A 17,699-nucleotide genomic window follows, 5' to 3' on the forward strand; every position below is an offset into this window, starting at 1 on the left:
GATTGTTTTTAATTTGAGGTAAATTTCTATAAATATTCTCCATATCTACTACAGTAAATGATATTCTGCTGCTTTCTATACCTTGGGACATCATTTTAGGTCATTAATATTTTCCTAGAAAGTAGCTCTTATTCTCTAAACTCTTCTTGGTTCTAAGATTATTTCCATATATCTCTTTTTGTCATCACTAAAATTCCTTTTAAACTTGATTATATGTGGGGATATTTTACAGTTTTTGCTGTTTATACAAAAATAAAGCTTGAATTTTATTTTTCTATTATTTGCATTTGTTCTTTTTTTTTAAGAAAAAAGCTTTCTGTTGCAAATTTCATTAAAAATAAAGCACTAGTTATATCAATAAAATTTTCAGAATGTATTATTCAGTCTCTTAGTGACATTTTATAGCATATTGTGAATTTAAATATTGAATACTGAAAAAAAGTGTCTTACCAATGCCTGACTAGACCACTTGCTGCAATCATATTATTTTAATGTGTAACAGTAAAACAATAACAAAAAAGAAAAACATTAGCATTATTAGCATGTTGACATTGTTTTACAGAGTAAATTACAATTTGTTTAAGAGGGGACTGGGGATTTAGATCAGTGGTTTCACTGCCTGCTGCACAAGCACAAGGGCCTGAGTTTGATCCCTGGTACCAAAAAAAAAAATTGTCTAAGAAAATAAGAGAGCTTTGAAAATTAGTGTGCCTTCTACTTTTAATTGGCAGCTTCTACTTATTTGTACTTCAGAAACTATTTTAATGCTTCAATTTACATTTCTTCATGTAAGTTCAGTGCTCTTGAAAAACCAAAAGTCAGCCTCAAAATAGAGCATCCCCAGAATTCCATGATTTCATTATCAGGAAAACCTGTAGCATTTTTCTGGGTAGTTGTGATGCTGTAGTATGAATGTTAAATTCTAACATTTTTAAGAGGTAAAATTTTATTTTATTTTTAAGTTTAAATGCATATTTTATTTACTACTTTTGAGCAGTACAAAATTAAAACTAAAAAACAAATAAGATACTTTTAAAAGCAATAACAATTATTAATGTAATACATAAGATCAGGAATCAGAAGAATTCAGGCCACACAGTCTCTTTATATTCTAAAATTTACCATTCCTATTTCACAGAAATGTTAAATAACATTACATTAGATAACAAACGAGAGCCTGTCAAAAATTTAAAGTACTAATAAAGGAGAATGTTCAGATAGAGACCCAGGCATTTTTGGTACATGATGGGATATTTAAAAATAAGTGCATCAGGTATTGGGTGTTTCATACATAATGTCACAAAAAGTGACTCTTTATATCAGAAAATTAACAGTAGCACTCTATTTCATATATAAAATAACACAAAATATTGTAAATACATTCCAAATTATTTAAAAGCTAAAAAAAAGTACTATATAAATGTATCATTTAATTATTCAAATCAATATTAAGAAACTTCTTTTTAAAGAATAATTATCTCTCATAATTCTACAAATTTGCTATATTATTTTTAGGAAAAGTACTGTTTGAGGTAGGTTGTAAAATCTCAGATGAACACAATGTCATACTTCTGAACAAGTTATTCATGATTAATGAAAAGATATGATACACAAAGTTTAAATTATGAAAAGTAAAATTATTTATTTTAATCTTTTTATTTTAATCTGATACAAGTAGATATTAATAAAGAAAATATAAAAGTCATTCTATAAAAATAATTTTTCATAACAATGGTAAATAATGTATATCATTATCTAAAAATAATATATTTTCATTTGTTATTCTCTCAGCTCATTTCCTAATAATATTATGACTATTTTTTGGCTTAAAACACTTTAAGTATTCACAAATATCTCACATTCTATAAAATTTTGAACAATTTCTTCCTATTTCACAATATTTTTTATTCTCTTTGGTCTTTATTTTAACTTTCACTTTCTCACACCAGAGAGACATTGTGATATTTACACAGCTGTGTTCGATTTGTTTCACTTAAGGGTATGTTCTCAAGATTTATCCATTTACCTAGAAATATCTCAAGTTTATCCTTCTTTATGGCTGAATAGTACTTTATTATATAAAAAAAATCTTTTTTATCCATTCATCAGTTGATGGACATTTGGGTTGTTCTAAGATTTAGCTATTATAAACTGTGTGGTATAAACATTGTGTGCATATATCATTGTGGTATGATGCTTTTAATTATTTTAGGAAGATACCCAGAAAGGGAATAACTGGGTCAAATGGGACCTCTATTTCTAGGTTTTTTAGGAATCTCCACACTGATTTCCACAGTGGTTGCACCAGTCTGCACTCCCTCCGATACTGGAGAAGGGTTCCTTTTCCCCCACAGCCCCACCAGCATTTGTTCTTGATTGATTTCTTGATAATAACCATTCTTTCTGGAGTGAGGTGGAATCTCAATATCATTTTAATTTGCATCTCTTGAATGACCAGTGATATTGAACATTTTTTCATGTATTTATTTGCTGTTTCTACTTCTTCATCTGAGAAGTGTGTATCCAATCAAAATACCATTTGCGTACCTCACAGAACTAGAGAAATTATTCTTAAAATTCATTTGGAATGTTCTGTCACCTGGATAGCATGCGCAAGCTCCCGAAATCGATCCCCAGTACAAAAAAAAAAAAAATTCATTTGGAATCAGAGACCCAGAATTGCAAAAACAATTCTGGGCAACAAAGGCAGGGCAGGAGGCATTACAATCCCTGAGTTGGGAGCTTCTGTGATAAAAATAGTATGGTACTGGCTAAATAAATAAATAAATAAACAGACCTGAAGATCAATGGAACAGACTGGAAGATATAGAAAGAACATCAAATGCAGTCAGCCACCTTATCTTTGACAAAGCGTCCAATCATGTTCACTAGAAGGAAAATTGCCTCTTTAATAAGTGGTAATGGAAAAACTGTTTTTCTACTGAAGCTTCTCTCTACTGGCTTTCTGGCTGAATACTAAAATTAGACTCATGTCTCTTCCCATGAACAAACCTAAAATCAAAGTAGGTCGAAGATCTAAATATTAAAAAGGAAACACTCAATCTGCTGGAAGAGTGAATAGGTAGAATGCTTGAGGATATAGGAGTAGGCAAAGTCTCCATGAACAAAACCAAACCACATGGGAAGTACTACAAAGAATCAACAACTGGGATTTCATCTTATTGAAAAGCTTTAGCACAACAAAAAAAAATTACCAATAGAGTGAAAAGACAATCCACAGATTGGGAAAAAGTTTCAGCCAGCAGTTCCTCAGACAAAGGACTAATAACTAGAACATATAAAGAATTTTAAAAAATCAGTCTACCCAAATTTATAGACCAAATTCAAAAAAGAGGTAAAATTTTAGTTTTCATATTCAATCAGTTGTTCTCTTGTTTTGGAAGTGTCAGAAGTCAAACTTCTAAAGTTTGCTTCATTTTGTTTTGCTTTGGTTTGTTTTGTTTTCCCTAGATCTGGGGATCAAACCTAGGGCTTTGAGCATGGTATGCAAGCACTCTTCCACTGAATTTTCCTTCCTGCTTCTTTTCTAAAAATATCACTATTATTTAGGTTATCCAGGCAGTGAGATGTATTTATGAATATTACTGATTTATGAATACTGGAGACTTCATAGTGTGGGTTGGAGGACATGGTTACTTTTGATCCCTACCTTTCACCAGTAATGTGTCATTATATTGACTCTGTACTGTCTTTATGTCCAGTTCTCTATTTGTTCTTCAGATCTTTAAATCTACATTTAGAAAAGAGAACAGACATATTCTGAAATTGGAAGCCACCTATATCATGCCATTAAAGAACCATTTTTTTGATTAATGGGTGGAAGACAGATAAAGAGTTTATTACTTTGATATAAGGCAAAGCTCTAAATATGTTTTCTAATCAAGAAGAAAGCATCCAAAAATAATTACTTTCTCAACAATGGAATTATCCACACATAGCTGTGTGACTATATTTAGTGGAATCTTAACTATATTGTCTGCATTCATGGAACATTAAACTGGAGAGATAAACTTTAGATTCATTTCAAAATGAATTGAATAATTCAGTAAATGAATTAATTAATTTAAGCAATACAATTTAATAAGTTAATAAATTAAAAAAATTGTGTAAGCCTCTATTAAGTACTTTCCTAAAAACACATAATAATGATGATAGATTTCAAAGCAGTAACTCATTTTATTAGTGCTTATTATTATGTGAATCTAAGTTGGAATTTTTTTTTAACAGATTTTACCCTATGAAAAGGAAAAAAATATTCCACTCTTTCAGTTCATTGGACATTGTTTTCCTTTTTAACAATGCCAAAATTTCTCTGGAACTTTTGTTGCTAGATGGTCATGATGGTTGAAAATTACAAATATTTTTCCACACAAATAAAGGTAGTCTATTCTGAAATATAACAAGGTAAGACCATGCCAATGTCTGTCCCTCCTCGTGATTCCCATGCGAGTCTCTGATTATTTCTCTGTTTACTTGAATCTATAAAACCTCAGACTCTTCCTTTTCTTTGTGATGCTCTTCATTAGTGGGCACTGCGTCTTGCTTTAACCCATTTGTACTGCTATTTAACCCAATATTTGAAATTAGGCTATGTTTAAGGAATAGAAATGTATTTCCTCACAGTTCTAGACATTAGACAGTCCAAGATGAAGACAACAGTATTTGTCCTGTTGAGGGCTTTCTCACAATTTTTAAAATTTAGACCTTTAATTAAAAAAACAATAGATAGGATTGTGTGTGTTTATCATTCACAACATATTTTGCAGTACATTCATATGCTGCATAAATTTCAGTCAGTGATAGGCTTTATGTAGTACATCAATTCTGAAAATCAGAGGGATTAGTAACATCATAGCCATCCAGTTTTTGTAAGTACACTTTATGATGTTTGCAAAACCACCAATCACCTGACAATGCATGACTCAGAACACATCCCCTCATTAAATGACATAAAATATATGTGTACACTGTATAATTCTAAATACTCCCAATCAATATACTCATTACTCTCCAAAGGTCTTGTTGCTGTCTTTTAACATGACTTAAAGTACAAAAGCAAGCTGGTCATATCCTGAGGGAAGCCTCTTCCATGAGGACCTTAATCCTATTCACGAAGAAGCTCTTAGAGCCTAATCCCTCTGTAAAGCACTCACACTGGCAATACCTGGAATTTGGAGGGAATACAATCAAACCACATTGATCTTGTGACAATATTTTGAATAAAATAGCAACCTTTGTAGTCCAATGAATCAATTTCATAAGATTTATTATAGAAGCTTTATTTATAGTGGTCTTTAAATGTACATTACTGGTGACTGTAGGGTTAATGCTGGAAAAATAACATAGCTATTTGTGTTAATATTCCTCTGTTGTAATTTTATCAACTTTTTTTAGAACCTTAAAAAAAACCTGACCTTCACCACCACCATTCAACAGATAGACCAATGTTTTTACAAGAAAAAAATTATAGTTCCAAGAAGAACCTACTAGAAATTACTTTAGAGCCTGTCTGCTTCTAATCTAGATGCTGGTGATTGCTTCTAACTTATGTAACACAAGTATTTATCTGGATGAATCGAGTTATTGACTGTGAAATTATTAGTCCTACACTATCAGAAAGCATTGGTGGATATAAAATCTAACCATATTGTTAGAAGAACTAGCTAAGTGCAAAGGACCATTATTTTCTTACACACTTCTCCACCTACTTTCAATGACTCCAAAGTCCATCCTTCTTCATGACTCTTGTGAGACTCTGCTCATATTTGTATGCCTCTATAAAACTCTAGGCTGCACTCTCTGCCTTGGAAATATTCACATTAGTGAAAAATTTTTCCATTGAAATAGTCTGAAACACCATCTCTTTAATTCTTCTATGCATGTTCTTTTACTCTTTGCTATTACCAAATTTCCCATCCAGACAGATAAGTTCTTCAACTCTAAACCTATCTGGTCATTATGAAAGAGTTGAACAAATTTTGAAATTTTATGTAATGAAGTGTGTTAAAATGTTGGTAGCATGTGGTAGGAATACTTGCATAACAGCAAGTCAATTATTTGTTTGCTTTTTTAATTTGCTAACTCAGAGTAATATAAGAGCAAAATTAATTTTGCTCAGCTATAATATGAATACTGGATGGCAGCTATATTAGTTTGTTCCAATTAAAACAGAAGTTAAACTGCTATAAAAGAAATTATAAAGGCATATTGCTTCAGCTAGATCAAAAAAGTGAAAATTCTCTTCTTTTTCTCTCTGTGTATGTGAGTGTGTGTGTGTGTGTGTTTGAAACTAACTAGCAGGAGAGGCAAGATTTTGTCGAATCATATCACCTTGGCATTAGTTGTTATGAAGCCATATCTTTGAAGCATTTGAACATCTGTAGTGATTTTCAGCCTATTCATTCACCTGAAAATTTCAACTCTCCAACTTTCTTATCATGATATACCTGATGGTGAAAGAAAGCATCACATCTCCAGTACATTCTCCAAAATATAAGACAACCGATATGAATAGAAAATATTTTTACCAATCAATAGGTCATAGTCTACACGTTGTTAATTTTTCTAATGCAAATAAAGGGATGTCTTGGAGGGAAATGCTACTATACCTTCAGTAGAAGATTGTTTCAGTAATCACCAATGACTCCATCTGTTTGGACTTTAATATGACTACTAAATTACAGACTGTTCAAACCATAGTGAAAAATGTTTAACATCAATAAATGCTATTTTAAACTAGGAATATTTTTGTCTCGATTAGTGACATATATCTAGAAATTCTCATAATATTTTGTATATTTGTATGTCCAAGAATCAATTATGTTAAAAGTATTATAAAACATTAAGTGCTACAAATGTTAAGTTACCATTGGACCATGTACACTGACAATGGAATTTATCTTCAAATTTACCTTAATAATTTATGGGAAACCTATTCAATATATTCATTTTTTCATTTAAAGCCAAGAACCTGAGTTCCACCCCTGGTACCAAAAAAAAAAAAAAAAAACCAGGATCACTTGGGTGTCTGTTCGTGCATGTGTATGTCATTATTTTGATACATATTAGTACATTTGAGGAAATGTAAAAAGTATTCAACTGATATTCTATTATTGCACTTCACCTCCCATTTGAAGGACTTCACAGATATTAGATACTACTTGAATGGGCTGATTAGGAATTTCAAAACAATCTATACTTACCTAAAGATTAGAAGTATCATAAAATTACATGAAATCCTTATCTGTATCCATCAGCTTTGCAAAATGTTCACTTATATATTCATCTATCAAAAATAACAGACTTTTTAGTGTTATTTTATTTTTTGTTTGTTTTTATTTTTTGTTTTGTTGAGATAAGCTTTCACTATGTAATTTAGGCTGGCCTTGAACTCACTATGTAGTCCAGGCTGGCCTTGAATTCAGGGTGATCCTCTTGCCTCAGCCTCCAGAGTGCTGGGATTATAGATGTGCACCACCCCTCCTGGGTTTAGTGTTATTTTAGAATATTTGTATTTTGACTCCTAAGTTTTTTGCAAATGAAAATAAAAAATGTAATGTAGTTTACATTAATAATATTACGAGGTAATATATATCCAGTTAGATTCTACTATCTTTTATATGTAAAACAATAATTTAAAATAGAACTCATTAACAATTGGAACTTTGAAGTAACTATCTTCAAGTCTCAAATTGGCATCTACATTCACAGTAATGAAAGTAGATAAAGGCTACACTTATCATGATTTTCCATTCTTTGTTACACTCTGTAATTCATGCTTAATATGCAACACATTTTTGAGTGAACAAATAGATAAAAATGTAACTGTATAAAGTAATAATGGACTATAATCCTCTAAAACATCCCACCTTCCCTCCATACATTATTGTTCAAACAATATGATTGTATGCAGATGTGTCTCTCTTCTCTATCTCTTTCCTTATCAATGAAGTTAAAGAAATTAATATTTTGTCATATACTAAAATCCCTTTCTTGTATAATGTAATGTTTTGGCACAAGGAGTAACTACAGATCTGCCAATGTAAATAGCTTAAGAGTATCACAAGTCCAGCAAGGACAGTGGTGACCCAGTGAATTATTCTGGGCTGACTTCACAGGCCATGGTGGTCCTATTGCATGCTGTGCATAGGTGGGGAGGACTCAAGTGTGTGAATGACATGCACAGTGGAACAGTGATGTGATGAAAGGCCTAAAGATTGTACTAATGCTACAACTTCCAAACTAGTTAATGAATATTAAACAAAAAATAACCTTCTCAATAGCTCAATTAGTTTCCTGTTTTAATTTGATCTATTTGAAATTCTAGCATGAAATTCTGTCTCAATTTAGAAAGCACATATCCTCTCATTAATATGTATTGCTTTGCTATGAGTGTGTGTTTGTGTGTGTGAGTTTGTCTTGAGATATTACTTTAAGAGTGAGAAGAGTATAGAAAAGCCCAAGAATGAAAATATGGTACACCTAGAGAAAGAAGAATTAACAATTAGTTGAGACTGGTTTCTGTCCTTTTTGTTCTCTTCTTCATATGGTTCATGCTTTCTTCATTAAGAGATAATTCAGATACTAACACATCAAATGAATTGCAAACAGATGTGCCAGTCTGTGTCTCCTACATTTTTTACACTGTGGAATTTCCTTAACAAAAAGTACTAATTTATTGAAGATAAAGATAATATTATGGAAAGAGAAGATTTATATTTTAACTAAAGAAGTCCAAGATTTATATGTAATGGGAAAACTTACAAAAATAAGATTTTGCCATATTAACAAAGTCAGCTACTTTAAAAAGCTGTACAAGGTAGCTACCTTTGAAATTTCAGAATGCCATAACTATTTGAAAATGTGTTCTCCAGGCATCACTTTTAACCCACAGGAAATGATAATATGCATCATACAACTAACCTAATGGATTTGAAGTGAATATTAGTTACCTGACACGAAGGTAAGAGTCTCTTCCACCATACAGGGAAATCACCTATGAAATGAGATTGAATTGCACATTGTAAGTCCTAACAGCTTCTAAACTACTGGTTGAGAAATATTAAACATAAGTTTTCTCTATATGTTTAATATTCTGACATAGAAGCATAATGGAGAGATGGAATCTGGGAACACAGAGAAATTTGAGCCAAAAACTCAATGAATAGAGTAAAAGTAAAGTTAATTTGTTTTGGGCATTTATGGGCAGAGGGAATGAGACATGTTTAAAATAATAGAAAGAATAGAGAGGTTAGGAGTAAAAATACAATGATTATCTGGTGAGTATTCTTGGAGAGCAAAGAACAATGACATGAAGAAAAATGTAAAAATAATTCAATTGATGATAAATATATATAGGTACAAGAAGAACATAGAAATTTGTGGGTTTATTTCCACCACTGGATTTAGCTCAGTGGTTCTGCCGCCTGCCACACAAGCTCAAGGTCTCGAGTTTGATCCCTGGTTCCAAAAAAAAAAGAATACTATATTCCCACCACTGGAAGGCTTCAGAAATTCAGTATCATTACTTCAAGAATGACTGAGTGTAAAAACTAAATATCTATGCATATCTGGTTTTAATCATTTACTTTTCACATGTAATTCAAGACCAATGTTGACAATAAGCCTGATAAATATAAACACTGACACTTGAGAAATAAAAAGCAAGATCACAGTAGTTGAAATTAATGATATCATACTACATACATTTATCTAATAGAGTCTTAATTCATTATAAGTAAAAGTGAACAACTCTGTCATTATTCTGAAAACATTTTCTAACTTTTTAAATTTTTATGTTATTGACTGAATTCTTTCTTTTAGGTTTTGTATTCAAAATTTTTGAAAGGATAGATAAGGAATATTGATAAAATTGGGGCTTGGATGTTAATAGAGATAACACCAAATTCTTTTACCAAGTGCTCTTCAAAGATACTCAACACATATTGAGTTTATTGCTGCTTATTAATAATGTAACCTTCAGCAGGTCAACTTTATTCCTTTCACCTCTAAGTTCTTATTTAAAAAATCTAAATAGTGAAATCTACTTACTGGCAAGTGGTGAAGATTAAAATTGAATTTCAAGCATAAGATAATGCCTGGCAGAGAATAAACAGTCTATGTTTAGAAATTATTATTTTGAAATGCTGAGTTTAGGGCTTGCATTAGTACTGAAATGATATTTTATTGATTTTCTTGAATGGGCCAAAGAATATAACCACAAATACAGAGGTAGTTTATGGAAGTTACTCATAATTTAAACTAGATACAATGCCAAAATCTTTTTGCTTATAATTCCTACTTAAAATTCTATCATTTTATTAACATGTGTATATTCAGAAATGTATATGCTCATATATTTTAACGAGATTATGTCTTCTCTCATTCTATTCTCTTATACTATATCATCTCCTTAATAGCTATGTATTAAATGGATATATAGACTTTTATATTATTGAGGTGTCAGATATTGAATAATGCTTTTCTCTCTTAATGGAAATTGAGATTGTTTCAAAATTTGGTTCTTGTGATAATTCGTCCTTTAAATTCACATCTATGCACATGTTTATGCTTTATTTAAAAAGGACCACCTGATTAAATTTGTAAACTTTTAAAATTTTGCAGAACTAGACAAGCTTACATACCCAAAAAAATTGGCTTGTTTACAACCCCTCCATTATTGTATGAAAGTGTTTTTACACTTCTCCACCTTTAGATTATAGCAATCTTCAAAGTTTTTCAGTCTAAGGGAGGGAACAGAACTTTGTATTTTGAAAAGTAAATGTAGTTAGTTTCTAATAAACTTACTCGTTTTTCATGTTAAATAACCATTTGTATTTCTTGTGTATGTATATTTGTGTATGTTACATTTTTGTGCATTTTTTCCTTATTCATGCATTGACAGTTATGTTTTTATTAATTTATGAATTCTTTAGTTATATATGTTTCCAATAGTTTGTCCTGTCACCTGTCTTTTAAATTTATTAATTCTATTTTTGCTTAATTTTTTACTATATATAATTTTAGACATATAGTATTTACTTTATGAATCTTGCAGTTTTCTCTGATTTAATTGGATCTACAAGACACAAAATGATTCAAAAATATTTTTCTGATTTTTCTACAGTAATTTCAAAGCATTTAAACATTTATATAAGAAATATATTTAGTTAAGTTTGAGAATGAAGTTAGGTGGGATATTTGCTTCTGTGTAAATCTGAATAGCCTACATGTTTATTAAATGGCCTGTCTATATATTAAATATTAAATATTTATAAAATAATTCCAATATTTTGCTGATTAATATGTCTATATTAAACTGATCAAATATCATTTTTAAACTAGTTGATTCATAAATTTTGACATCATATAGAGCAAATAACCATTGTAACTTTTTTTCCCTTAAATTCTTTTATTGGTACATTTTAGGTATACAATACATTTGCATTTATCATTGGGTGCTTGTACCTGTACATGACGTATCTTTGTTCTTATTTTTTCCCCATTACCTGTGCGCCATTCACCCCCTCCATCCTTCCCTATTTACATAGACTTCGTTTCCATTTTTTTTTCTTTTCTCATTGTAACTATTTTTAAAGCAGTTTGCCAATTTTGTTTTATAGCACAAATCACATAAAATTTATATCACAGTGTTTAAAATATTTACTGTTCAAAAATGAGATAAACTGTGTTAATGTTTGCTTCCCCTACCATGGACTTAACTGAGAACAGAATTTATTTACTTACAAATATAGATTCTTAAATCTACACAGGCACTTCATGGTTTTCAATATTCAAGCTTAACGACCACTATTACTAAAAGTGACCACTTTTCCCCCCTGGAGTGAGCATTTTGAAAAATGTGGAGGATTTTTTTTTAAATAAAGTTTTGCTCTAATTATTTGCCAGGAATATTTTATATGTCCACATTTCTACAAAACTTCTGACATAACAGCATGTGCCAGCATTTTGTAGACAAATGGTGGTGTTACAATATTATAGTCAGTTAATTTTATTGTTGGTTTAATTATATTTATTTTCTGCCTTCCAAAGTAAGATTTGGAGAATTTCTTTGGTACCTAAAGTCATCTATGAATTCAGCTTGAGACATAGATCAAAGTATTGTTTCTGACATTGGAATCAGCAAAGGGTAACAGACAATAACATGCCTGATTACTAAAGTAGAAGATGTAAATTCTATTACATTTCTATGCATTAAAAGCTTCAGAATCCCTGAATTTTAATATAAAGTACAATGAAGTGTATCAAATGAAATTCCCTACCTTGCCTAGTAATAGTGTGGTTAAATCACAATGTGAACTCTTTAAAGGGCAAAAAAAATTGCTTTAAAAAACATTTGGTTTGCTAAGTTTCAAGAATATCTCATTTTATTTCAAAATCTTATTGAACTTTTCTACACTTTCTTCCATGACTGAATCTTACAATATTAGTGTCTTGGTTGTCACCTCAACTAAACAACCAAAGACAAAAATGATAAATGATTCAATGACAAGATATAATCATGTAATTGGATGTGGTGAAACTAAAGGTGCAGAAGTACGCTAGAAAAAAAAAAAGGAATGATCATGCATCTCAACTACGACAGCGTGTCTGCTTAAACATGCCCTATTCATCCTGATGAACAGTAGTGACACTCAGATAGCATAAGCTTTTGAAAATACAAAACCAGAGCCTATCATTTGCCTCTGAAGGGAATTCAACTTAAAATGAAGCTCCAATTTCTTTAATAAATGCTGAAATTCAGATATTATTATGCCTGAGAGACCTAACTTGATTAAGACATAAAATTTCACTAGACAGTTAAGCAGTAAGAAAAGGAGACAGAGTTTGCTCATTTTTCTTTCAAGAATTCAAGCCTGTGTCCCCTATTATTCAACTGCATATGGAAAATACACACAGCTTATATTTTATATGACTATAATCAAATCATCTGGAGAAAACTAGTGATTAGTACCATGACCTTTGGATATGCACTTTCTGGACTCAGCTGCTTTTTGCCCCAGTGTTTACAAACTGTGTGACTTTGGATATATTTTGAAACATCTCTGTAGATAGCTTTTTTTCCAAGATTACAACAGAGACAATAAAATCATCACTTTTATTGTATTGTTATAATAACATAAAATTCAATATTTATGAAGAATGTACAAGACTGTTTATTTTGTGAAACAGGAGCCATTAGAATATTTTAGTGGGAGAATGCACATGGTATATTTTGTATTTTTTAATATTATAGTAGCTACTTGGGGAATGCCTTATAGGATTAGGGAAAAGTATGTAAAATGTAATAATTCTATGGTATTCAAATTTATCTGAATTTAAAAGTTTGATATTTTGCAGGAAACATGGCAATATGCTTTATAAATAGAATCAACAGAAATTCCTGCAGGATAGGAAATTACTAGAGAGTGACTTTACAGAGTATTCTTGATAACTAGGGATATCTGGATATCTAGCCTTGACATTTGGCAATGATAAATACAATTATCTGAAAAACTATTTATGTTAAGCTTCCTACAGTGTAAAATTCCCTAAAGAACATTCAGACTTCACCTTATCTGTATATGGACAAAGAGACTTTAAGGTCCTGCTGAAAACTCTTGCCTTGAGCTGTCTTGAAATCCAAGTTTGTCAAACAAGCCTTGGCAGTTCAATCTGGAGAAGAAGTGCGTCCTTGTGAGAATGAGGGGAATCCAGGGGAGTTTGTGCTGGGATGCCCCACATGCTCCCAGGGTTTGCCTGCGCTCCCGTGGTCATCACTCAAAGTCTTACCCAAGTATTCTCTGTCGGTTCCTGTGAGCCTGTTCCATCCCAGAACTCTTCAATATTTACACTGAGATTTAGGGACTGAGTGAGAGAGAACATTTATTGATGATTCCTAGGTCTTTGGTTAGAGGAACTGGTTAAATAAAATTCTATGTATTGAGAAATGGGGCACTGCTAAAGCATAGCTTTATGTTACAGCTTATCTTGTACATGTTGAACTTGAGGTACTTGTTAATTGGAAAGTACTAAGTGGAGATATTATGTAAGTAGTCTAGAATCCAAGGGATATACTGCACCTGAAAATGCAAATGGATTTTATGTGATGTTATACATATCACTTAAAGGTATGAAAGAAATAGCAATAGAAGAGTTACAGGTAGAATTAGAGGTCATCAAAGAATGAGGAGCTAGCAAAGCACATTGAAGAAATGAAGTCACCTGAGCATTATAGAAAATTAGGTGTGCTTTGACAATAAAGCTAAGATGACAGTGTTTTAAAATGTAGAATGAAAAAGTGTTGAATATTCTCAAACATTAATAAGAAAAAATCAAAGAGATATTATAAGATTTGGTCATATTTTAAAAAGACATTCAAGAGACGTGTGGAGTATAGTCTAATTTAATTTGACTCATTATTTATAGTTACACTTACTGAAATTTTTTTCTAGAATTTTTTGTCATGCAGTAAAAATTGGAGGCCATGATTGGTGATTTTCTAGGAGGACATGGAATTAAAGCAATGATTTTGTTTTATTTAAAACAGAAATTTTATGTATATAAATTATGGAATTAACCTAGTAGAAAAGGGCTAAGTAAATCATATGAAATGAACTACAAAAGAGATACTTATGAGAAATCAAAAACACAGGATCTGAAGCCAGGAATGGTGGCACATACCTGTAATTCCAGCACTCTGGAGGCTGACATAGGAGTTTGAGCTCAACCCAGGAAATTTAAGGAGATAATAGTTTCAAAGTAAATAAGCTGGGATGTAGCTTAGTGTGAAGGCTCTGGGTTTAGTTCTAAGTGATGGAAGAAAAGAAAGAAAGAATGGAGACAGAGAAGGAGGGGTCTGTAGGGGAGGAAAAAAGAAAGAAGGAAGGAAAGAATGGAGAGAGGCAGGGAGGGAGGGAGGCTCCAGGACACATATGAAGGAAAGCATAAAATACTTATTTAGTAAATGAGAGACTCATATATGTAAGGATACATTCATAAGTCTCTAGATGATTGAATATATCATTTATCATACATGCTATTGAATTAAGCAAGGTTTGTATTTTTGATACTCATATCAACTACTTCCTTATTTTTTAAAAAGCTTTTGTTCAATACTACCACAATTACACTCATCCTAGAGATAAAGAAAAATTCATAAGATTAAAAATCTCAGTATAATTTTTTGAATAGTGAAATTTTAATACGATAAATGTGAGAAAACATTTTATGTAGCCATTAAAATCATTCTTTGAACTGTGATTCAACAAATGCATTTTTCATATTGTGTGTATTTTGCCTCAATTATTTGCTTAAAATATTCTTCAGAAATCAGTATCTTTACATTTTTTTCATTTTCTAAATATTCCTAAATCTGTCACAGGGCTTTTTGAAATAATAGGACAGTGGATATTGCTTTACTCATTCTTATTTTTCTTGACATATTTCTTCCCTGAAAGCCAGAGAAAATTTTAATTAAACTAGTGTTTCATTGATGCATTCTTTATTGTAATTGCCATTTCTATAAATTTTCCTTTCTATATTTTTCTTCAAAAGATGCTCTGTCTACTTTCTAAGCTTGTAAACGTATTGTACTCTGTTTACCTAGCTTTGTACATATCTTTAACAGTGCTGGGTATGTTTGCTACTAATGCAAGTGGGGATTTATACACTGTTTATTTATATATGACAGTTCCAAAATGTTTAGAAAGTAAGGGCCATGGATTTAGCTCAGTGGTTCTGGCACCTGCCTCACACTGCAAGGTCCCAAGTTCTATCCCCGGTACCTAAAGAAAGAAAGAAAGAAAGAAAGAAAGAAAGAAAGAAAGAAAGTGAAAGAAAAAATCTATCATTCAGTGGTCATTGAGATGGTTCCCAGTATAAACAGAAAGAAAGAAAGAAAGAAAGAAAGAAAGAAAGAAAGAAAGAAAGAAAGAAAGAAAGAAAGAAAAGAAAGAAAGGGAAAAATCTATCATCCAGTGGTCATTGACATGGTCCCCAAATTTCCCTTTCAGTTATGTTTATATTGTCAACATTGCATGAAGATTCATACTAGTTTAAATGTCATTTCCTTTAAAGTAAGCTTCAAATACTGTTAGCACAACTGTACCTTGAACAGTGGCTAGAAAAGTGATGTGTGGTAGTGGTCCTCAGAGGAGCAGGAATTTATAGATATTCCTGTACTCTTATCAACCCACCCCTTCTTATAATACATGCACACAATGCAGGCACACACACACACACACACACACACACACACACACACACAACTTGCATGCATTCAAATATCCCATGGTGCACACTTTCTTTCTCTATTTTGTGGTAAATGAGGTTTAGAATTAAACTGTAGAGACAATAAAAAATATTGTCTCAAGCAAGGTATTCTAAAAGTGGCTTGGGAAAGGGAGTCCTTTTTCAATGTTGGTGGGAGTGCAGACTGGTGTAACCATTGTGAAAATCAGTGTGGAGATTCCTCAAAAATTAGGATTGGAGGCCCCATTTGACCCAGCTATTCCCTTGCTGGGTGTCTTCCCAAAAGAATTAAAAGCATCACAGTGATATATGTGCACCCATGTTTATAGTGGCACAGTTTGTAATAGCTAAATCTTCAAAACAGCCCAAATACGCATCAACCAATGAATAGATAAAAATATGTTTTTAATACAATAGAGTACTACTCAGCCATAAAGAAAGATAAGCTTGAGATATTTGTAGCTAAATGGATGCAACTTGAGACTGTAGTCTTAAGTGAAATAAATTGGACACGTGTAAATATCACATTGTCTTTCTAGTGTGAGAAACTGAAAGAGTAAGTAAGTACCAAAGTGTACAATAGATAATATGAAATAGGGAGAAACTGTTCAAAAGGAAAGGTAAACTAAAAAAGGGAGAGAGGAAGGGAAAAATCAATAAAAGAAGGAAAAAATGGAAACAGAGCTTTTGTAAATAAAGGGGGAGAGGAGATTGAAGGGAGGGAAGGGGAATGGGAGAAAAAGAAGAATCAAGCTATATCAAGTTCATGTAAAAAGTCCCTTTGATCAATGTGACCATTATATATATTTAAATTTCACCAAGAAAATTAATAAAAAAGTGGCTTACTGTAAAAGAAAATAATAGATATATTAAATAACTTTCTTTTATTCTTTAGTACAGAAAAATTCATAATTATCCAATCATTTGTATTAATTTTCTGTGGCTGCCACAATGAATTATTACAACCTCAGTTTAAAAGATAGAAATCTATTCTCTCACCATTCTAGAGGCTGGAAGATTGAAGTCAAGATGTGAATAGGTCAATACTCTCTCCATAAGCTCTAAAAGAATATCACTTTCTTTCCTTTGACAACTTTTGGTGCCTGTTGAGATTCTCTAACCTGTGACTGCATAATTCCAATCCCTGCCACCATAAATCTTTTCCTCTTTGTCATGTCTCCCTCTGTCTCACTCTAATAAAGATGTTTCTCATTGGACTTAGGGGCCAAAAGAATAATCACAAAGAGCTGCTTCTCTCAAAATTCTTAACTTATTCATGTATTTTTCTATAGAAGGGAGTATTCACAGACTCAATGGATGAGAATGTGGATGTATTGGTTAAGGCATGACCATTATTCCTGCTAAATTCACTAACTTCAATGACAGATGGGCTTTTTAGCTAAATTCATTATATGATTAAGTCATAA

The sequence above is a fragment of the Heterocephalus glaber genome, unplaced genomic scaffold (assembly GCF_053883595.1).
Source record: "Heterocephalus glaber isolate CG9 unplaced genomic scaffold, H.glaber_assembly_v1.0 deba00001586, whole genome shotgun sequence".
Taxonomy (NCBI): domain Eukaryota; kingdom Metazoa; phylum Chordata; class Mammalia; order Rodentia; family Bathyergidae; genus Heterocephalus; species Heterocephalus glaber.